The sequence below is a fragment of the Trichechus manatus genome, unplaced genomic scaffold (genome assembly GCF_000243295.1).
Source record: "Trichechus manatus latirostris isolate Lorelei unplaced genomic scaffold, TriManLat1.0 scaffold00177, whole genome shotgun sequence".
NCBI lineage: Eukaryota > Metazoa > Chordata > Mammalia > Sirenia > Trichechidae > Trichechus > Trichechus manatus.
In genome coordinates, this window is record NW_004444113.1 from 808,991 (window position 1) to 832,387 (window position 23,397).

At 46.3% G+C, this 23,397-nt stretch overlaps 1 long non-coding RNA gene across 1 annotated transcript in view; it reads right to left on the reverse strand.

The window, feature by feature from the left end:
• The window catches only part of LOC111822436 (uncharacterized), a 31,791-nt gene that overhangs the window by 1,408 nt on the left and 6,986 nt on the right, over positions 1-23,397 (reverse strand). The window contains exons 3-4 of the long non-coding RNA XR_002825700.1: positions 13,056-13,168; positions 7,738-7,897 (exon numbers count right to left, since the gene is read on the reverse strand). This is a non-coding gene — a long non-coding RNA (uncharacterized LOC111822436). The remainder of the gene's footprint in view (positions 1-7,737; positions 7,898-13,055; positions 13,169-23,397) is intronic.

Sequence of the window (23,397 nt, forward strand, 5' to 3'; positions counted from 1 at the left end):
CCATCCATCCACCCATCCATCCATCCATCCATCCATCCATCCATCCATCCATCCATCCATCCATCCAGTAGTGTGGCCCATATCTGAAGCCAGCTCTCTGTTAAATCAAGCCCTTTTGCCCAACTGACCAAACCTCCTTGTCCCACTGCTTAGCATCACATAGCCTGCATGTCTTCTTTCCCTAGCCTTTTAGAAATCAAGATCTACTTGGTCAGGGACTGACCCTTAACTTATTCTGCAGGCTCTCTGTCAGCTCAGGCCCATCAGAGTCTGTGCAGTGAGGGAGGCTCAGCGAGAAATCAGCGCAGCCTTTTTGGGGACCGTCAATAGCTGACTCTGTCAACTCCTCCCCTTGACTTGCCACAGCAGTGAGATCCTGCTGCCAGTGTCCGCCATTCCTCTGTTCTGACATGCCAAGAATGCAGGGAACACAAGATCTCCACCCTCTCGGGAGCTGGGTGGTAGCAAGCTCTACCCCCCAGCTTACTGCACATGTATCTCAAACTAGGTGTGTCTCCTACCAAGCAGCTTTCCCTCCCTCTGATCTATTTTCCCTCCACATTAAGTTGTGAAACCAATGCAGTAGCAAAGATATGGAGCCCAAGGTCAAACAAACCAAAGCAAAGTTTGTAACCATGGAAATGAAACTTCCATGTTCAGACTGATAAAGCCCAGGAAGCTTCTCTGACATTCACACTGATGGCCATCATGGTGAAGTTATCAAATGTGGGTTATGGCTACTAACACCTGTTATGACTGAACTTAGCAAAGAAAAACCCAGGCACTGTCCATGTTCTAAAATCCACAATGAAGCGCTAAAAGGTACAACTGTTGGTCTCTACTCATCTGGAACAAAACAGAAAGAAGGAAACTAAAGACTCAGAGAAGAAGCCAGTCTACAGGACTGATAATGAACTACATAAACCACAGCCTCATCTTCCAGAAGACTAGATGGTGCCCGGCTACCACAACTGACCGTTCTGGTCAGGGCCACAATCCATGGATCCTGATAGAATGGGAGAAAAATGTGGAACAGAGCTCAAATTCTTAAACAGCCCGGACTTACTGGAGAGGTTGAGACTAGACGACTCCCCAAGACTTTCGCCCTGAGATACTCTTTAAACCTTGAACTGAAACTACCTCCTGAAGGCACCTTTTAACTAAATAACAGATTGGCTCATAAAACAAAGAATATCATCCGTGAGTAAAGAGCTCCTTTTAAAAAATCATCTATAGGGGACCAAATGGTCAACAATTACTCTATAGCAAAGATGAGAAGGGAAGGGGGCAGGGAAACTAGAGTACTGGAAATGGTACAACCAGAATGGAATGAATGAGAACAATGACACGTTGTGAAAAATGTAACCAATATCACGGAATAATTTGTGTAGACATTGTTAAATGGGAGCCTAATTTTCTATGTAAACTTTCATGGTAAACACAATACAATATTATTTAAAAAAAAGAAGAAAAAAGAAATGCTAAAAGGTAAACCCATTCCAGGGCTGAGGACATTGTGTTGCTACATAGTTCAAGTCAACACACATTTACTGGGTGCTCAACGGTAGTTGTTGTTGTCCCATAGGGTTTTCAAGACTATAATCTTTATGGAAACAGATTTTCAGGTCTTTTTCCCACGGAACCACTGAGTGACTTTCAACTGCCAACCTTTCAGTTAACAGCCAAGCACTTAACCTTTGTGCCACCAGGACACTTATTAAGCACTTGCCGTGAGCTGGGCATAATAGTGAGCATTGTACCTGCACAAAATCATCTTGTCCTTGTAACAACCACATGGGGCAGGTACTTTCATGGTTACCATCTTACAAACAAGCAAACAGAGGCTTAGAGGGTTAATCCAAAGCCACGGAGCCAACATGTGGCAAAGCTGGGATTTGAACCTGGTCTGTCTGACGTGAACGTCTAGTTTTCTAATCACGAACCTCAACGACACTGTGCACCGTAAGTGCCAGGTGCTGCCCCTGCCGCTGGGAATACACGGAAGACAAAACCCGCTAAATTACACAGAGCGTTACTGAGGCCCTACTAGACATGCATCCAAAAGCTGGACAGTGAATAAGGAAGATTCAAAAAGAACTGATGCCTTTGAATTATGGTGTTGATGAAGTATATTGAATATACCATGGACTGCCCAAAAAAACAAACAAATCTGTCTTGGAAGAAGTACAACCAGAATGTTCCTTAGAAGTAAGAATGGCAAGACTTCATCTCACGTGCTCTGAACATGTTATCAGGAAGGACCAGTCCCTGGAGAAGGACATCCTGCTTAGTAGAGTAGAGGGTCAGCGAAAGAGAGGAAGACCCTCAACCAGGTGGACTGACGCAGTGTGTACATAGGGTCGCTAAGAGTCCGAAGTGGCTCAACGGCACCTAGCAACACCATTAGATATGAGGAGTCCCTGGGGGCATAAATGGTTAAACACTCAACAACTAACCAAAAGGTTGGCGGTTCAAACCACCCAGAGGCACCTCAGAAGAAAGGCTTGGCGATCTGCTTCCCAAAGGTCACAGCCATGAAAACCCTATGGAACACAGTTCTATTCTGACATGTGGGGTAGCCATGAGTAGGAATCCACTTGATAGCACCTGGTTTGTTTTGGTGCTTATTAGGTATAAGGTACCGTGTCGGGGCTGTGGAGAATAAAAGATGATTAGGACACGAGAAGATATCATGTAAAGGAAGGAACAACAAATCTTTCTCCCTTTAAAACTATTGTTCAAAATGTTCTTGAAAACATTACACTGAGTGAAGTGAAGCAGTCACAAAAGGACAAATATTGTATGATCCCACTTACATGAAAGATCTAAAGTAGGCATACGCATGAGGACCAAAGCTTATTAGTGATTACCAGGGTCGGGGGGTGGAGGGGGGAGGCGGGACGGGGAGTATTCCTTCATGGGCATTGAGTTTGTTAAAGGTGATGGAAAAAACTGGAAACATAGTGGTGATAGTCTTACAACATGATGGGTATAATCAATGTCACTGAAATGCACTTGTTAAAAACGCTGAAGTGGTGACTACATCTTTGGTCTTGTTGTTATTGTTAGGTGCCGTCGAGTTGGTTCCGACTCATAGCAACCTTATGTACAACAGAACGAAACACTGCCTGGTCCTGCGCCATCCTCACAATTGTCACTATGCTTGAGCCCGCTGTTGTAGCCACTGTGTCAATCCATCTTTTGTCTTAGTCGTTTTTATTCTGCACAGCACCTGCACATAGCACATAGGGAGTTGGCTTTGGGAATGGTTTCAGTTCAGGGTTAACAGAGAATCTGGGGGCCATGTCTTCGACGGTTCCTCTAGTCTCCGTCAGACCATTAAGTCTGGTCTTTTTACTAGAATTTGAGTTTTGCACTCCACCTTTCTCCTGCTCTGTCAGGGACTCTCCGTTGTATTCCCTGTCAGGATGGTCATTGCTGGTAGCCAGGCACCATCTAGTTCTGGTTTCAGGCTGATGGATTCTCTGGTTTATGTGGCCCTTTTGTCTCTTGGGCTAACATTTTCCTTGTGTCTTTGGTGTTCTTCATTTTCCTTTGCTCCAGGTGGGTTGGGACAAATTGATGCATCTTAGATGGCCGCTTACAAGCTTTTAAGACTCCAGACGCCACTCAGCAAAGTGGGATGCAGAACATTTTCTTAATAAACTTTGTTATGCCAATTGACCTAGATGTCCCCTGAAACCATGGTCCCCAGACCCCAGCCTCTGCTATTCTATCCCTCAAAGTGTTTGGTTGTATTCAGAAAACTTCGTAGCTTTGGTTTAGGCCAGTTGCGTTGACTTCCCCTGTATTGTGTTGTCCTTCCCTTCACCTAAGATAATTCTTGTCTACACTCTAGTCAGTGAATTCCCCTCTCCCTTCCTCCCCACCCTCATAACCACCAAAGAATGTTTTCATCAGTGTTTAGACCTTTTCTTGAGTTCTTATAATAGTGGTCTCATACAGTATTTGTCCTTTTGGGACTGACTAATTTCACTCAGCATAATGCCTTCCAGATTCCTCCATGTTGTGAGATGTTCTTTATCGTTGTGTAGTATTCCATTGTGTGAATATACCATAATTTGTTTATCCATTTGTCTGTTGATGGGCACCTAGGAGTGAAAGGCATTCGAAGTCCATGGACTCCTTATACCTGTGCCTACGCAAAGGGGCTGTGCCTGCCCTGAGTTCTCCGCTTAGGGGAGCGGGCAGATTATTTTTTCCTGTTTGTTAATTTGTTTCCTCTCCAAAGCCTGGAGAATGGCTCAGAATGTGAGAAGTGTCCCACTTCCAGCCCAGGGGGCACAGCAATTGCTGAAGCAGGAGGGGACTGGAGCAGAGTGGGGAGGGGGCAGGTAAATGGGAGAGAGTTACTTCCCAGAGAGGAGAAGGGTTTTTTTGATCCTGAGCAGTAGGTTAGATGCTTGCATTTAACTTTAGAAGATCCAGCGCTGCTCTCCCCTGGTTCCGCAGGCCTGTGCAGACTCTCTGCTGGTCGGTCTCTCCCAGTGTGGAAAACATGTCCTGAGCACTACTGCTTGCCTCAGCCCGAGCACACCGCCGATCCAGCCTGCAGGGTGCCGGCCAGGCCAGGTCTGGCAAATCCTTGCTGCTTCTGAACTGTCTCTCCCTCCCCCAGTTGCTCAGCCCGACTCCTCAACTTTGTATTTGATGTTCAGGGCCTCTAGAGTGTCGTATATAATCAATTCACTTGTTTTTTTGGGTCTTTGTTGTAAGAGGGACCCCAGGAAGCATCTGACTACTCCACCATCCTGGCCCCACCTCTCCAATATGTGTATAAATTTTTGTATGAGAAATTAACTTGATCTGTAAACTTTCACCTAGCGCACAATTAAAAAAGAAGGAAAGAAATACTCCAAAAAAAAAAAAAAAAGAACGTGACTTGAAGCTGGGAAACCTAGCTAAGCGCAAAAGTGTTTTCGGTTCTCCGACTCTTTTGCCATAAAGTAGAGGCTGGGTCTCTGTGGGGACACGGGCTGTGCAGCATGCTCCTCAGAAGAATGGGCGAAGCTGAGTGTACACGCGCCCACGTGCGCCTGATGAGGTTGCGAGAGGGGATGTGGCTGGGCAGATGGCTGGCCTGCGGTGCGAGGCTGATTTCACTCTCCCTCCTTCTGGGCCCCTGCAGGTTCCCAGGTATGAAACTGGTGGAAAAAAGCCTGAGAAACCGTGGGATAACAAAAGAACACCGAATTTAACCAGTGGCTCTTGAGGCGCCTGAAGGAAAAAAAGAAAGGACTTTCAATGCCCACTGGCATGGAAAGAAGAGAAGCAGAGATCAACAGACACCAGGTACAATAACTGGATTTAGGAGGCAGCCCCGCTGAACACAGCTGAGCCCTCAGCGAGGTGCCGGAAGCACAGGTGACAGCCAAAGGGTAAAACGGGCTAGGACAGAAACCCAAACTCTGCTGCCCAATGTTTGTGACTATGACTTCTTTTTTCAAAGTAGACCCGTGTCTTAACAGCTGCCATATCAAAATACCACCAAATGGATGGCTCAAAAGGACAGAAACGTGTTTTCTCACAGTTCTGGAGGCTAGGAGTCTGAATTTAGGGCGTCAACTGGGCTGCTCCCCCTGCCCCTGCAACGGAAGCTCCTTCCTTGTCTCTTTCAGCTTCCGGAGGCCTCTTGGTATTCCTCAGCCTTGGCCTGCAGACGGATCATGAGCTGTGGCTTCCCCTGTGTGTGACTCTCCCTGTCTGCCCTCCCCTTTCATGACACACCACTCAGGAGGGACCCGCCCTGCCTACTTCAGGAACTGATAACATCTACAAACAAAAACCCTATTTTCCCAAACAAAGTAACATTTAACCTATCTTTTTGAGGGACAAAACTCAGTCCATAACAATCTAATAGATGAATAATTAAAAACAAAAAACCCTATGAATTTTGGGGCAGAGGGCTGTGGGGACCATGGTCTCAGGGAACATCCAAGTTAATTGGCAAAACACAGTTTATAAAGACAATGTTCTACATTCTACCTTGGTGAGTAGCGTCTGGGGTCTTAAAGGCCTGTGAGCAGCCATCTGAGACATTCCACTGGTCTCACCCCTTCGGGAGCAAGGGAGAATGAAGAGAACAGGATACAAGGAAAAGATTAGTCCAAAGGACTAATGGACCACAGCTACCTCGGCCTCCACCAGACTGAGTCCAGTACAGCCAGATGGTGCCTGGCTACCACCACTGACTGCTGTGACCAGGATCACAATAGAAGGTCCTGGACAGAGCTGGAAAAGGATGTAGAACAAAATTCTAACTCACAAAAAAAAGACCAGATTTACTGGCCTGACAGAGATTGGAGAAACCCAGAGAGTATGGCCCCCGGACACCCTTTTAGTTCAGTGGTGAAGTCACTCCCAAAGTTCACCGTTCAGCCAGGGATTGGACAGCCTCATAAAACAAAACAGGACTAATGAGGCACAGCAGTCCAGGGACAAGGACTAGTAGGCAGGAGGGGACAAGAAAGCTGGTGATAGTGAACCCAAGGTTGAGAAGGGACAGTGTTGACATGTCGTGGGGTTGTTAACCATTGTCATAGGGCAGTACATGTACTAACTGTTTAATGAGAGACTATTTGTTCTATAAACTTCACCTAAGGTACAAAAAAAAAAAAGAATTACCTACGTGAGATCAAATTGACAACAGCAACTCAAAAGGTTTGATGGGAAGCCTAGGGGGCAGTGAGTTGAAGATAATGGTGATGGAATAATTTGGAAAAGGGTAGTGAGAATAGCAGCACAACTGGAAAATGCAATCGATGTCACTGAATTGTACATGTGGAAACTTTTGAAGTGCTGTAACTTTGGCTATGTATATTTTCACCAAAAAAAAGGTCCTCCAAGGTCAAGAAAAGAGCGTGTTCACATGTCGTGGGGTTGTTAACCAATGTCATAAAACAATACGTGTACTGACTGTTTAATGAGAAACTATTTGTTCTGTAAACCTTCATCTAAAGTACAATAAAAAAATATAAAAAAAAGGAAAAAAACAAAAACCCCTAGATCCAACTCAGCAAGAACCATATTTCCTATTTCCTGAAAACTTAACATTTTGATTAAAATACCGATGAAATCTCATGACGGCACATCGATGATTTAGGAGGTTTTGGTCTAAAATTGTCTGAACATTTTTACAACTATGATTGTGGAAGCAGTCTTGCTAATCTTTGATAAACTAGAGAGGCATAAAGGAGAGATAAAAGATCAGACCTGGGCAAAGCTGGTCCCAGTTTTCGATGCAGTACGATTCCATTCACAGGCCCTTCAAACGTACCCCTGTGTTACTTAGGAATGGACATGACTGCTCTGACCGAGAGTCCAGTGCAAGTGACCCGCAGGGGTTCCAAAAGCAGGTCATAAAGGCAGTGCAACTTCCGCCCTGATGCTGGAACTCTCGCTCTGGGGTCCAGTGCGAGCCTGAGCTGATGTGAGACGACCTGAGGTCACCCAGCTGGAAATGCTTCAGATGATAGTGCCAGCTGAGCTCAGCCTTCCTGTCAACCCCCACAAGGGACCAGGTATGTGACTGAAGCTATTTCAGAATCTCTGGACAGATCCAGCTACCAAGTAACCCTGTCCATGTCATAAAGAATAAAAACATTACCCAGCTGAGCCTCGACCCCGAAAGTTAAAGAGATATAATAAATTGTTGGTTTGAAATGACTACACTTTGGGGCCGTGTGTTTTGCAACAATTGATGGTTGAAATACTTACCACACTCATTTCAACCCTCTTCTCCTCTGTCTTTCTCAATCCAAGGCACTGGAGAGTGGAATACTAGAATTCCAAGCCTCCTTTGCAGCTAGGCGTGGTCACATGACACAGTTTTGGACAATGAGATGTAGGCAGAAATCCCCAGGGAAGAACTCCCTTCCTGAATAAAAAGATAAATGCTTAAGAGAGCTTTTTGTTCTTTGCCCTTTGCCAATCCACATTCTTCTTGCCTAGAATGTGGATATGATGGTTTGAGGTTCTATACTATCCCTTGTTTGAGAATAAAAATCAACATAAATCCAATCCGCAAAATGTAAACATTAATCAAATCCCCACTTTCCCACATCTCAGTTATCTCTGACACCACCTGGAGCTGGGTCTGATCTCACAAGTTGAAAAAAACTCTGTCCTTTAGACTACCAAACAGGCAGATGTCAGTCATAAACTTGGGAGTTCTCACAACATCCTACTTCTGACCTGCTGGCTGTAAATTTGGGGTTTTCCCTCTACCCTTTCAGGGTGCCAGCTGTAAGCTCAGGAGCCTCCCCTCACTTCCACCTGCTGGCTCCTCATACTCCTCTGGGCTTGGTAATTTGCTTGAACGACTCATAGAACTCACAGAAAGTACTATACTTATGATTATAGATTTATTATAGCAAAAGGATGCCTATCAGGATTGTTATAAGGAAGAGATCCATGGGTGAGGTCTGAGAGGGTTCCCAACGTGGAGTTTCCATATCCCAAAGAGGGGATGTCACTCTCCCTTCACCAACCAGGAAGCTCTCAGGGCCTCTGGGTTCAGGGTCTCATTGGATATGCATGACAGGTTAAATCATGCCTCCTGAGGTTAGTTGACATGACCAGCAAGGGTCTTTCTGGTCTGACCAGCCCACACTCCTTAGCAAAAATTCTCCGGTGTGGTTTAGATAACAAAGGTGCCTCCATCAGGAAATTCCAAGGGTTCAGAGTTATCTTCTCAGGAAACAAGGGCAAGACCCCATTACTTTAGGTAAAGTTAAAGTTTTTACCCCACACTTTGTCAAGAGGATGAAAGCTAGATGCTAACAAAGAAGAGAAAGGAAGAGAGAAGGGGCATGTCCTTTATCTACCTCTGTATCTCTAGTTACCTGGAAAAAGTAAGATTCTCCTTGTTTAAGCCATTGTTTGTTGGGTTTTCTGTTAACTCACAGCCGGAAGCAATTCCAGCAGACAGAGTTTAGATAAATTAATTTGTAACAGACTGAATGACTGCAACCAAAGAGGTTTAATCAGGGCTGTCTTCAGGGGTGTGACCTGGGCAGTAACACAGAGGGGCCCTGTGCGTGGTTTAATGCCCTGCTGTCTTGAAATTCTTAATAATTTTTTAACAAGAGCTTTGCTTTTCCGTTTTGTACCGGGCCCCGCTCATCATATACCCAGTCTTTGGTTTAATGAATCAAGGTGACCCTAAATGGAATTTGTAAATTATCAGTAAGCTCTGTCCTCAAACCTGGCCACTCAACATTTTTATTAAAGTCACAGAAGAGGACATAGACGACATTATCAAATTAGTAAGTAGCACAACATTTGATAAACAGCCAATTGTTAGATGACAGACTTAATATATTAAAAAAAAACCTGAATAGTCATGAAGCCTAAATAAAGAAGAAGACATTTGGCAAGAGACAATGAGAAGCCTGTATCTGGATATACACTTTTATCCTCCCAGTACACAAGGTCAGGGTAGTTCATTTGGAAGGAACTCTGCTGCAGGTTTAGGGGGTTGGGGTTCTGCTACTGCCACCACTGTGTGCCTTAAGGAAGTCACCAGTTTTGGGGGTCAAGATATCTTCTCTGCATCATAAGGGGTTTAGCTGAGTGACCTTGGATGGATCTGATGATTCTAAGTGAGCTACTGACTGACTGAGGCTTGGAAATCTTTTTGCCATATAGTGATATTTGTGGTGATAATATTTCATCTGGGAAGGAGCAATGCATATATCTCCTTAAATGCTGAGGCGGGCATGCAGAAGGTGGGCGAGTTAGAATTGGTGCCCACTGGTCTTGCCTGACCTTCTTTACCCCAGTGCTACACACACACACACACGCAGACACACACACACACAGATACACACGCACACACACAGAGACACACACAGAGACACACACAGACGCATAGACACATACACACACAGAAACACACAAACAGACACCTACGCACACAGTCTTGTTGAATGTCATCTTGATTTGGGCTTCGTGACGATTTAGGTTTTAAAAAATATTAAATCTGTCATCTAACTAGTTGACTGTTTATATATATATGCATATAATGTTTATAAATAAAATATTCTACATGATATTTATGAATAATTTGATTTTTTATCACATTTTATTAGAGTCACCCGGAACAGGCCACATTATCCAATAATGATTTGTAAATAATAAACTCCTGATGAGAAAAACTGATGCAATATGTCACTAACATTTCAAAAAATGTGGTTACTTATTGAAGAGTTAAAAAACAAAACAAAACAAACCCGCAATAAACCAGAATCCAGGCACCCCACTACTACTGGTATCAAAACAGAATCTACCACGTCTTATGATCAGGATTAAATGCGGTGATCCGAGCAAAGCGCTTGGGACGGAGGAATACTCAGGAAATGAGTTCTTACAAAAATACATTCTTTACCTAAACAAAGAAACAAACAAAACCGAACTCGCTGCCATCGGGTCGATTCCGACTCATAGTGATCCTGTAAGACAGCGAAGAGCAGAACTGCCCCCTAGGGTTTCCAAGGACCGGCCGGTGGATTCGAACTGCCGACTAACCACGGGGTTTAACCACTGCACCACCAGGGCTCATGCCCAAAACGATGCGCCATAAAATCCTCCTTGGCATCAAGGAAGTGAAATTCAAGGAAACTGAATCAATAAGAGCCAGCCAGATATGAAGGCTAAGATATTAGAGCCCATCTTTGAGCTGAGAGAACACGAAAGAGGCCAGAGTCAGAGCAGAAAAAGGGCTGCAAACTTGGTTTCCATTTCACCGTAAAGTATAAAACCCATTGCCTTGGAGACTACAAAATGGAATTCTCTCAAACGCATCCAGACAGCAACGGGGCGGTAGCAGGACAACTATGAGGTGATGGCGCCACCTGCTGGTTATTAGGCAGTAATTCTGGGACAGCTGAGGCTGATTTCTTGGGGGATGTGATGAGGAGGGTAAACCTTGCTGGTGTAATGATTAAGAGCTAGCGCGGCTAATCAAAAAGTCAGCGGTTCAAATCCACCAGGCGCTCCTTGGAAACTGCATGGAGCAGTTCTACTCTGTCCTAGAGGGTCGCTGTGAGTTGGCATCGGTTTTGGTTTTTGGTGATGAGGAGGAAATAATGAATTATTAATGCTTTCCTTGTATGTCTGTAAGGCGATCTTTGCCAGCGCCCGTGTGCTCAGCAGGTAATATTAACATTATAAGTGATCGTAACACACGAGGTGATTTCTGCCGTGCACAATAATGCGTTTTTGCACTTCAGCATAGGATACTAGGGGAAACACACAGACCTTGTGTTCCCAGCACAGCCTAACGTGGAAAGAAAGTGGGCTCGAGAGTTGCTCCCTGAGTTCTAATCTCAGTGTGGCCACCTACTGGGTAGTCCCGGGAAAATTACTAAATTGCTCTGAGCCTCGGTTTTCTCGGCTGTAGAAACAGCTAATAACAGGGTCATCATTCAGGGTTTGCTTACTCCTGGGAGGAGTCCTGGGGTGGTGCAAACAGTTAATGTGCTCAGCTGCTAACTGAAAGTTTGGAGGTTTGAGTCCATCCAGAAGCACCTTGGAAGAAATGCCTGGCGATCCACTTCCAAAAACTCAGCCACTGAAAACCCTAGAGAGCACAGTTCTACTCTGACACACATGGCTCGCCAGGAGTCGACTTGACCACACCTGGCGGTGTTACTCCTCGGAGCGGGCAGTGGCTTAAAGACTTTTCAAAGGCTTTGAAGGCACATGAAATGTTTCCAGAGAACTGGTTTCCAGATCCTCAATGCCACTTGCTCTCTTTTCTAAAACTGATCTGCCTGAGAGCTGAGGGGTGGTGTCATGCGGGCTATCAGCACCCCTTCCTCCTTAGTAACCACCCTTCTACTTCACCCCTTCCTCCTGCGTAATTACCCTTCTCCTCCTTCACCCCTTCCTCCTGCGTAAACACCCTCCTCCTCCTTCACCTACTTTCCATCTTTCTAAAGTGTACTCCCCCCTCCCCGGGGGAGGACTCCTGAGGCCCCACACAGAGGAACAAATGGATTAAGACACCTGTGATGAGAACGTCTTGTCCAGTCAGGGAGTTTCCCATGCACTGTTTTAATCAAATTGAAGGAAAACCACATTCACTTCCTAGTTCTGTTCCTGAGTCTGTCTTTACATCCAATTTGTAGGTAAATCCGAACAGTTAGATATGGTTTGTAGCTAACATCAGTTAGTCAAATGTTTGTCTTAGTATATAGTTTATAGTGTACCTTTCTATGCATAAAAAAATTAAAGAAACACTTCCAGGTACACTAAAACATCTATAACATAATAATACCCCCCAAAAAATCAGTTGAGTAGATTCTGCCTCATAGTGACCCCATAGGACAGAGTACAACTGCTCCATAGGGTTTCCAAGGAGCGGCTTGTGGGTTCCAACTGCCAACCTTTTGGTTAGCAGCCAAACACTTAACCACTAGGCCACCAGTGCTCCAACATAATAATATAGTAATAATAATAATAATGTTTTGATGTGCGTCACAAAATAGCGCCCACTTGTTATTACAAACCATCAAATGGACCTTGAATTGTCAGTATAATAGGCTTTTTGCGGGGGTTGGTTCGTAACTATGGGTTGTATGTAGGTCATAGGTAAGACATCCGTAACCTAGGGACTGCCTGTACCACAAAGTGGGTAGCTTATAAATACAGAAATTTATTGTCTGACAGTTCTGGGGGCTGGGAGTCCAAATCAGGGTGTTGGCTGCATCGATCCCTTCTGAGGGTCAGAGGGAGACTCTGTTCCATACCTCTCTCCTAGCTTCTGGTGACAGCCCACAATCCTTGGTGGTCCCTGGCTTACAGGACACCTTCTGAGGGTCAGGGGGAGAATCTGTTCCATACCTCTCTCCTAGCTTCTGGTCACGGCCGGCAATCCTTGGTGGTCCTTGGCTTACAGGACACCTTCTGAGGGTCAGGGGGAGAATCTGTTCCATACCTCTCTCCTAGCTTCTGGTCACGGCTGGCAATCCTTGGTGGTCCCTGGCTTACAGGACACCTTCTGAGGGTTAGAGGGAGAATCTGTTCCATACCTCTCTCCTAGCTTCTGGTGATGGCTGGCAATCCTTGGTGGTCCTTGGCTTACAGGACACCTGTCTCTGTTGTCACGAGACCATCTTTCTCTGTCAGTCACTGTGTCTCTTCTCTTTTACAAAGAAAAAATATGAATTGATTGTTACAAAGAAATCCTCCATCTTATTAAGAGATGTAGTTCCAATAAAATTACTTTTGACATTTAGTAAATATCAAAATTTGTAATACATAAAATTTAAAAAGTATATAAAAATTTGTATTATAGAAAATGTGTAATATATTTTTGTTGTTTCAATCAATTGTATGGTATTGATAATTGTAATGGCAACTTAATCCAAAAGAAAGAAAAATTAAACCTTATAACCTTACGAGTACAGGAAACTGAAAAAATTTCATATATATACAATCTTATTGGAGAGAAATGATAGGTGATCAACAGGAGATCTTCAAGCATATATTAAGATAAAATTTTGCAGGCACTGTGAAATGGGAAGTTGAGGGAGAAAAAGGAATGATGGAAAATTTCTGACTGTCAGAGTTTGTTCTCATTTTGTGAATGGCTGACCGTGGGTATCAAGTCACTGGGGTGTTCGACTCCAGCAGACACACTGAAAAGAGCCAACCAGGAGATTTATCGGAAAATGTCAATATCTACAGTACAGGAGAAATTACATCCTTTGCAAATACTTAAACCTAGGATGAAAAATGTTTTTAAAAATGTTAAAACTAAAGACAAAAGTAGAGACAGTGGATCAGCGGTTGCCAGGGCGTCAGGGGGAGGGGAGGGGTGAACAAGGGAGCACGGGGCATTTTTAGGGCAATGAAACTATTCTGCATGATACTGTCATGGTGCACACATGACATTATGCATTTGTCAAAACCCAGAGCACTGCACAAAACCAAGAGTGAACCCTAATATAAACCATGGACTTGAATTCATAAGAATATGTCAATATGAGTTCATCAATTGTAGCAAATACACCACATGATGTTCCACGTGATATACGACCCCGTGTACAACAGAAGGAAACACTGCCCGGTCCTGCGCCATCCTCACAATCGTTGCTATGTTTGAGCCCATGTTGCAGCCACTGTGCCAATCCATCTTGAGGGTCTTCCTCTTTTTCGCTGACCCTCTACATTCTTCAAGGATTTCACTGGCCAATTTCTTTAGAAGTAGATCTCCAGGTCCTTCTTCCTCGTCTGTCTCAGTCTGGAAGCGCCGCTGAAACCTGTCCAGCACAGGTTTGTATTTGAAACACCGGTGGCATAGCTTCCAGCAACACGCAGACCACCACAGCACAACAAACAGACAGAAGGGTCAGTAGTTAGTAGCCGAGTTCAAATCGCTGGCACCAGCCAGCAACTACCCCCGTGAACACAAGAGGTTAATAGGAGAAGCAGGACATGTTAAAACCATGTGTGGGAGGAGGAAGTTGTTTCAGAATTTTTCTAGGCTGTGCGTGGACCAAGGACGTCCCGTCACCCCTGCTCCTGAGAGGTACGTGGTAAAGTGCTTTTAAAAATCTCCCAGGCGGTGAACACAAGGTGAATAGCTTGGTCCTGTTCCATAATAGTTTTCTCACAAGTGTTCATGCGCATGCTTTTAAGAAATCATCTGTTTTTGTCAGGATTATTTCAGTGTCAGTAACCAAAGCCTGATTCACTGGATTAAGCAAAAAAAGAATTTATTCGCTTACTAACCGAAAAGGCTGGGTGGCTGGACCCAGATGCTTCAGGAACATTGTCAGGACTCCATTTCTCTCCAGCCATCCTGGCTCTTCTCTGACGGTTTCCCTTCTAGGGTGACTCTCCCCTGTGGCAGCAAGATGGCTACCGGCAGCCCTGGCGCCCTCCCTGGATCCTGGTGCAGGGACGGACGCCCTGGGTGGTACAAACGGTTAAGGCTGCACTACTGACTGAAAGGTCGGAGGTTCGAACCCACCCAGAGATGCCTCAGAAGACAGGCCTGGCGATCTGCTTCTGAAAGGTCACAGCCTTGAAACCCCGATGGAGCGTACTTCTACTCTGCACACACGGGGTCACCATGAGTCAGAATCAACTCCACATTAAATGACAACAGTGCAGAGACTTCTCTCTCCCAAGAGCTTCAGGGAAATTCCAGGGATTGGGTCTGTTTGGCCTGCCCTGTGTCACGTGCCCTATTGTAGGGGAAAAACCTCGTAAGTTTAGTGACGCAAAATGTAAGTTTTACTCGGCCTATATTCAAAAGGGTAGAAGTAGGAAACAGACAAGCATGCTGCCAGAGCCATGTCTGCCCGAGTCCAAGGAAATACCACAGAACAGACGAAAGTGGGAAAACGGACGAGCTTGCTACCACAGCCATGTCTGTCCAAGTCCAAAGAATATAATAGGCAAGAATGGGAAAACGGACAAGCATGCTGCCAGAGCCATGTCTGTCCGAGTCCAAAAGATGGTTACAGAGCCATCAGTATATATCAACATTACACATGGGTAGAATCATTGAAAGCTTAGCCTTTTCAGATTGGCTAGAAACTATGATCCTACATTTTGAATCGTCTTTCTTAACAATCATGGGTACAGGTTTCAGTAATGACAGTCAGGAGGGTCTTCACTGGTCCAACAAATTTCTAGTCACTAAATGCTAATAGAAAAAGGTAAGAGTGGAAAGTCTTTTGTGCTCTCTTTGATTGGCTCTATGTGAAAGTTTCCCTAAAAGATATTTTCCAAGAGTATCTTAGCTATTGTCTTTATACCTCAGGGCCAGTTGATGTGTCCTTGTGAGTCCTTGTGAGCCCAGCTCCAGCTGAGTCACATTCTGTATGCTCAAGGAGAGGGAATAATAACTCCAGTATTATTTCCTAAATCAGCCCATCCCTGAGCCAATCACTATGGCCATGGAAAAGGAATGCCCTGATTGGCTAGGCCTGGGTCAAGTGCCCGCCGCTGGCTCTGGGGAAATGGGGTCAGCTTCGAGATTCAAACCACCTGAACTGAGAGAGAGGGACGGGTGATTCCTTAGAATCAAGAATCCTAGCAGCAGGAAGAATGGACAATGGATGAGCTGAAGCCATGGGAGGCCTTTGTATAATCTATTAATGGGCAAGAATTCACTCAGTTGTAGGCCCATGTTAATCACGGATCTTGTCCGTTATTTAATGCATGTTCATTGAATGAGTTAATATATGAAACGTGCTTAGGACAGTGTCTACCCGTTGCTGTTGGCCTGACTCCGACTCATAGTGACCCTACAGGACAGAGTAGAACTGCCCCACAGGGTTTCCAAGGAGCGGCTGGTGGATTTGAACTGCTGACCTTTTGGTTAGCAGCCGAGCTCTTAACTGCTGTACCACCAGGGCTCCAGAACAGTGTCTAGGACAAATGTTAGCTAGTGTCTTAGGTCGGGATTGCTAGAAGCAGAGCCTGAGAGAAGGATTCTTGTTCAAGCGACTTACTGAGGGGACGGTCTCAGGAGAAGGAGTGAGGAAGGCAGGATAGAGCAGAGGGGACAGTTAACTAAGCAAGGGTGTGGCTTTAGCTGGAGACTAGTGTTATTGATTGAATTGTGTCCCCAAAAAAGGTGTGTTGGAATCCTAACCCCTATACCTGTGAGTGTCATCTCATTTGGGAATGGTGTTTTCTTTGTCATGTTAGTGAGGCCGTATCAGTGAAGGAAGTGCTTAAGCCAATTACTTTGGAGATATAAAAGGAGCAGATTAGACACAGAGAAGGAAGCACAAATGGGGAAGAGATAGATGCTGTCATGGATTGAATTGTGTCCCCCAAAATATGTGTCAACTTGGCTAGGCCATGATTCTCAGTATTGTGTGGTTGTCCACCATTTTGTCATCTGATGTAATTACCTATGTGTTGCAAATCCTAAACTCTATGATGTTAATGAGGCAGGATTAGAGGCATTTATGTTAATGAGGCAGGACTCAAATCTACAGAATTAGGTTGTATTTTGAGTCAATCTCTTTTGAGGCATAAAGGAGAGAAGCGAGCAGAGAGGAGAGGGATCTCATACCACCAAGCAAGAAGCTCGGGAGTGGGGAACGGGGTCCCTGCATTGAGAATTTCCTAGTCCATGGGAAGATTGATGACAACGACCTTCCCCCAGAGCTGACAGAGACAGAAAGCTTTCCCCTGGAGCTGGCACCCTGAATTCGGACTTCTAGCCTCCTAAACTGTGACAGAATAAAATTCTGTTTGTTAAAGCCATCCACTTGTGGTGTTTCTGTTACAGTAGCACTAGATAACTAAGATAACTAGGTAACTGATAACTAAGATACTGTTAAGGATTGAATTGTGTCCCTCCAAAAATGTGTGTCAATTTGGCTAGGGCATGATTCCCAGTATATTATGTGATTATCCGCCATTTTGTCATCTGATGTGATTTTCCTATGTGTTGTAAATCCTACCTCAATGATGTTAGTGAAGTGGGATTAGTGGCAGTTATGTTAATGACGCAGGACTCAATCTACAAGATTAGGTTGTGTCTTAAGTCAATCTCTTTCGAGATATAAAAGAGAGAAGCAAGCAGACAGACATGGGCACCACATACCACCAAGAAACAAGAACCAGGAGAACAGCACATCCTTTGGACCTGGGGTCCCTGTGCTGAGAAGCTCCTAGACAAGGGAAGACTGATGACAAGGACCTCCCCCTAGAACTGACAGAGACAGAAAGCCTTCCCATGGAGCTGGTGCCGTGAATTCAGACTTCTAGCCTCCTAGACTGTGAGAGAATAAATTTCTGTTTATTAAAGCTATCCACTTGTGGTATTTCTGTTACAAGCAGCACTAGATAACTAAGACAGATGCCATGTGGAGATCGCCAAGGAACCAAAGTTACGGAAGCTGAGACAAAGCTTTTCTCTCAGAGTGGAGGGACAGAGCCCTCCCTCAGAGCCCGTGCCCTGAATTCAGACTTCTGACCTCCACAGCTGTGAAAAATAAGCCTCTGCTCTTTGAGGTCACCACTTGCGGTACTTCTGTTACAGCAGCACCAGCAAGCTAAGACAAACAGCTTCCGCTGAATCCCGTGGGGAGCTCTGGAGCCTGAACTGCACCCCCGAGCAAGTTCCACTTTGAGGCAAGGGGGCTGGCCTGTGTACCCCTTTGTCAGGCACTCACCAGCTGAGGGTTGTGGGGGTGAGCTGGGGGCAGCATAGTCTCCTGGGCCCTGTGACTCCTATCTGTCTGGAGAAACGGTAGCTGTGAGCTGCAGCCGGTACCCAGCCCCGAGGCATGGGGGCCCTGCGTGGGGGACAGCCATCTGGGCAGGGCTCAACATCACCCACTAGAGCTTGGGCCATTATTATTGTCGAGAACATGAAACAAAGATAAACAAGGCAGGCTCCCTGCATTCCAAATAGAATGCTTGTTTCCACCTGGGCAAAAAAAGGCACAAACGACACAATTAAGAATATTCCCCCACGGAGTGGTCCCAAACCTTCAAGGGGAGGGGCTCACAAAAGGAAAAGCTCAGCATATCAGCTAGAGGTCCTGGAGAAGGTTCTGGAAAAGGTGGAACTGGAGCTGGCACTTGGAAGGCCGGGGAAGCTCTGGATGCCTGGGAGGGGAGGCAAGGCCGGGGGGGGCGGGCTGAGGAGAGGCAGAGTGTGCTGGAATCAGTGCTCTCCAGAAGCTGCACTTAAATGGTGGCCCTGTGATGCGAGGTGGACGGGGGTCAGGGAGGGGTCCGTGCTTACATCAACACTGCGGTCAGCAGAAAGGAGGGTCTCTGGATAGGCAGAAGCGGGGACGGATTACCAAATGAGCAAGGTATGCATGGGCTTCCTTGTGCTTACTTAGTAATCTGTAGTGTAGTGCATACCTTGCTTACTGGTTAACCCACCCCTGGGCAGAAAGTAACATGTGACACAGCCATCACAACTTCCTGACAGCCATCCTCGGAGAGACAGATTTAGTATCACTATGTCACAGCTGAACTGAGGGCAGCGGTGGTTCAGTGGTAAAATTCTCACCTTCCATACAGAAGACCCGGGTTCAATTCCCAGCCAATGCAGCCACCACCCATCTGTCAGTGGAGGCTTGCGTGTTGCTATGATGCTGAACAGGTTTCTGCAGAACTTTCAGACCAAAATAGACTAGAAAGAAAGGCCTGGCGATCTACTTCCGAAAAATCAGTTACTGAAAACCCTGTGGATCACAATGGTCCAATCCACAACCCACCATGCAGACGGTGCAGGACTGGAAACGCTTCATTCCATCGTGCACGGGGTCGCCATGAGTGGGGGCCAACCCAGTGGCAGCTAACAACACATCACAGACGAGAACATTGGTGTTAAAGGGGCCCAGAGAGCTTACATGATTGTCCAAGTTTGCACAGCTGGTCAGTGGGGAAGGGGGTGCGGCCAGGCTAGCCGGCTCTGGGGTTGGCACTCTAACCCGCTGTGAAGGACTGTGACGTTTTGGATGGCGGCGGGGCAGTGGAAGAGCTGGTGTCCCAGGCTTGGTGGCTGAGCGGTGGGCAGGCAGTGCTGGGGTGAGCTGTGAGGGAGCTAGGCTGGGGCTGAGTGAGTCCTGATGCATGGGGCACACCCCAACTCCCCACCTTCACACCGCCCTGGGCGGGGCAGAGGCTTTGCCAGAATTCAGCCCTGCTGCAGGTGCTTAGAGGTGAAAAGCTGAATTGGGCAACTGGGTTGGCAGGTGAGGGCAGGAGCGAACGAAAGGGAAGAAGGGCCCTGGGAGAACAGAGATTGGAAGAAAGGACCAGCCTGGGGCCTGGGAGTGCAAAAGAGCAAGGGCGCCGCGCATCAGACGAATCGCAGATTCCACCATGGAGGCCCAGGGCCACGGTCAGGACAGAGCTCCAGGCAGAGGCCCTGCACGGGTGTGGGGTGCTCGAGCAAGGGGGGGCCGACTCTGGGGCAGCTCTGGCTCTGGAGACTGAAAACTGGCTGCCCGTCTCCTTCAGAGGCAGCTGCAGGAGGGGAGGTTTGAGCTGAACGTGCTTGTCTTAGTCATCTAGTGCTGCTATAACAGAAATACCACAGTAGAAGGCTTTAACAAACAGAAATTTATTCTCTCACAATTTAGAAGGCTAGTCCGAATTCAGGGCACCAGCTCCAGAGGAAGGCTTTCTCTCTCTGTCGGCTCTGGGGGAAGGTCCTTGTCTCCTTTTAACATCTGTGGGCCTGGTGTCCCTTGGAAATCTCCGTGTGTCTTGCCATCAATCTTCCCCTGGTCTAGGAGGCTTTCAGCCCAGGGACCCTGGGTGCAAAGGATGTGCTTGACTCCTGGCTCTTCTTTCTTGGTGGTAGACAGTCCCTCCCCTCTCTGTTCACTTCTCTCTCCTCTCATCTCTTGCAAGGAAAAAAGTGTGACTCAAGCAAGGGTGTGACTTGAGTAAGGTCATGACCCAAGATATAGCCCACACAGATCCTGCCTCATTAACATATAGAGGTTAGGATTTACAACACATCACAAAATGGAGGATAATTACATCAGATCACAAAATGGAGGGCAACCCCACAATACGGGGAATCATGGCCTAGCCAAGTTGACACATATTTTGGGGGGACACAATTTAATCCATGACAGTGCCAGAACTTACACCAAAGGGGCGGAGTCAGAATGAGCAGAGGCAAAGTTTGGGCATCTGTTGTCTCAAGAAGTTTGCACGAGTGATTCTGGTGTGGAGCTGGGATGAAGGCACTCCCCACCCCACACCCAGCCCCCCAGTGTCTGTCCCTTCAAGGACACTGTACTGTGGAAGTCCCTGGGTGGTGCAATCTTTTGATGTGCTTAGCTGCTGACCAAAAGGTTGGAGGTTTGAGTCCACACAGAGGTGCCTTGGAAGAAAGGCCTGGTGATCTACTTCTGAAAACAGCCACTGAACCCCTGTGGAGCACAGTTCTCCTCTGACACACACGCGATGACCATGAGTTGGCGTGACTCCGCGCCAGCTGGTTTTTAACTTGGGAAAGTAACACCCTCTTGGGTGTTTCTAGGTTAACAAATGCAGATGACAACTCAGAATTTGGGGTAGGTGGAGGCTTCCTAAGACATTAGGGCTTTGAACCTTTGTAGAAGCATGTGAAACATATGAAGATCTTTCTCTGCCCTTCCCAGCCCCACTCTGTGACCCGGAGACTGAGCCCTGTGGATGTGGGTTTGGCCAATGGGAGGCACTGAGAAGAATCAGAGGGTGGGAGGACAGAGAGAGAGAGAGAGGGCGGGGTATTTCTCCCCTGTAACCCCCCCCCCCCCGTGTCAAGCAGTGGCTTCCGGCTCTGGCTCTCACAAGGCTCAGTGATACAGTTCCCCCCCTTGCCTCTGCTACCTTTCCAATTCTGTAGGGGCTTCGCCATCTTTGTTTTATCCACTAACCCTGCCTACTTCTCTGTAAACAGACCTGCATTAAACTCTTTCCAGGATTCCACGGGAGGGTGTCTTTGATGTCCTGCTGGGACTCTGACTACACACTCAGAATTACAAAACACAGAAGAAAGCTCTGCCCGTGAACAGCGCAGGAAGACGGCAGAACTGTAACAGGAGGGCCCCGTCTCTTACTAGGCACTGATGTGTTGTAATACTGCGGATGTAAATATAATCTAGGAGAGAATACAGAGCCCTGTGGATGTGAGAAGAGGCCCTTGCTCTGCTGCTAAATGAAAGGTTGGTGGTTCGAGTCCACCCAGAAAGGCTTCTGAAAAATCAGCCATTAACAACCCTATGGAGTACAGTTCTACTCTGACACACGTGGGGTCGTCATGAGTTGGAGTCGATTAATAGAAGTTTGTTTTACTGGTGTATTTGAGAGGGTCCCTGGCTCCGCATGTGTTTCTACACCATGCATTCATTCCTCTCTCCATTTGCTGGGGTTATCGGGAAGATAAAGAAAAATGATCAGCGTGGAGGAGAATTACATTAACATAACAAACTCATCAGTCTACCGGCAAGAGTGGAATCAACCTTTTGTTGGGGAGAGTTTCCGGCCTGATGCCACCACTGAAAACACTTGTGATCTGGAAAGTCTGGCCAGGCTGATTCCACCAGGCAACCAGTAAACATTTATTTAATGTCCAACTGATTTAGCAAATAATATTGGAGTTATTATTCCCTCTCCTTGAGCATACAGAACGTGACCCAGCTGGAGCTGGGCTCACAAGGGCTCACAAGGATACATCAACGAGGCCCTGAGGTATAAAGACAATAGCTAAGATAATCTTGGAAAACATCTTAAGGAAGTTTTCACAAAAGCCCATCAAACGGAACACAAAAGGCTTTCCACTCTTATCTTCTTCTATTAGCATTTAGTGAATAGAAATTTGTTGGACCAGTGAAGACCCTCCTGACTCTCATTACTGAAACCTGTACCAATGACTGTTAAGAAAGACAATTTAAAATGTAGGATCACAGTTTCTAGCCAATCTGTGAAAAGGCTAAGCTTTTTCAATGGTTTTGCCCATTTGTAATGTTAATATATACTGACGGCTCTGTAATGTTCTTTGGACTCGGGCAGACATGGCTGTGGCAGCATGCTTGTCTGTTTTCCCATTCTTACCTATTCTGTAATGTTTTTTTGACTTGGGCAGACAAGGCTGTGGCAGCATGCTTGTCCGTTTTCCCATTCTCACCTATTCTGTAATATTCTTTGAACTCGGGCAGACAAGGCTGTGGCAGCATGCTTGTCTGTTTTCCCATTCTTACCTATTCTGTAATGTTTTTTTGACTCGGGCAGACAAGGCTGTGGCAGCATGCTTGTCCTTTTTCCCACTCTTGCCTATTCTGTGATATTCTTTGGACTCGGGCAGACAAGGCTGTGGCGGCATGCTTGTCCGTTTTCCCATTCTTACCTATTCTGTAATATTCTTTGCACTTGGGCAGACATTCTAGCTCTGGCAGCATGCTTGTCCGCTTCCCACTTTTGTCCTTTCGAATACATGCCCAACAAAACCTCCTTTTTACTTTACTAAACTTTGTGATGTTTTTCCGCTACAACACAACTGCCAGCCATTCTGCTGGGCTGTAGATGAGAACTGATAAATAGACCACGGGTCTCTCCCTACATATCTGGTTTGGTAAAAGGATCACCTACAATGAATAGGATTGAGTAAAGGGTTTCCCCGCAGCATCCCCTCTTCAGGAATGCTCTTCTGGACCCTCTAACGCCTGGCAGAAGCTCCTTTTCTGGGGCCGTTTTGCCTCCGCAGCCTTGAAGCTGCTGCTTCAGTAAAGAAGTGCTTGGCTGACTCCGCCCTTTGGTTCTATCCATTTAGAATTCTCCCTGGGAACTTGGTCTTCAAACTCCACTCCGGCTCTTACTTGCAAAGGTGCAACCACTGTCCACGCGGAGTTCCAAGGACTCTGTCTTGATGATTCCAAG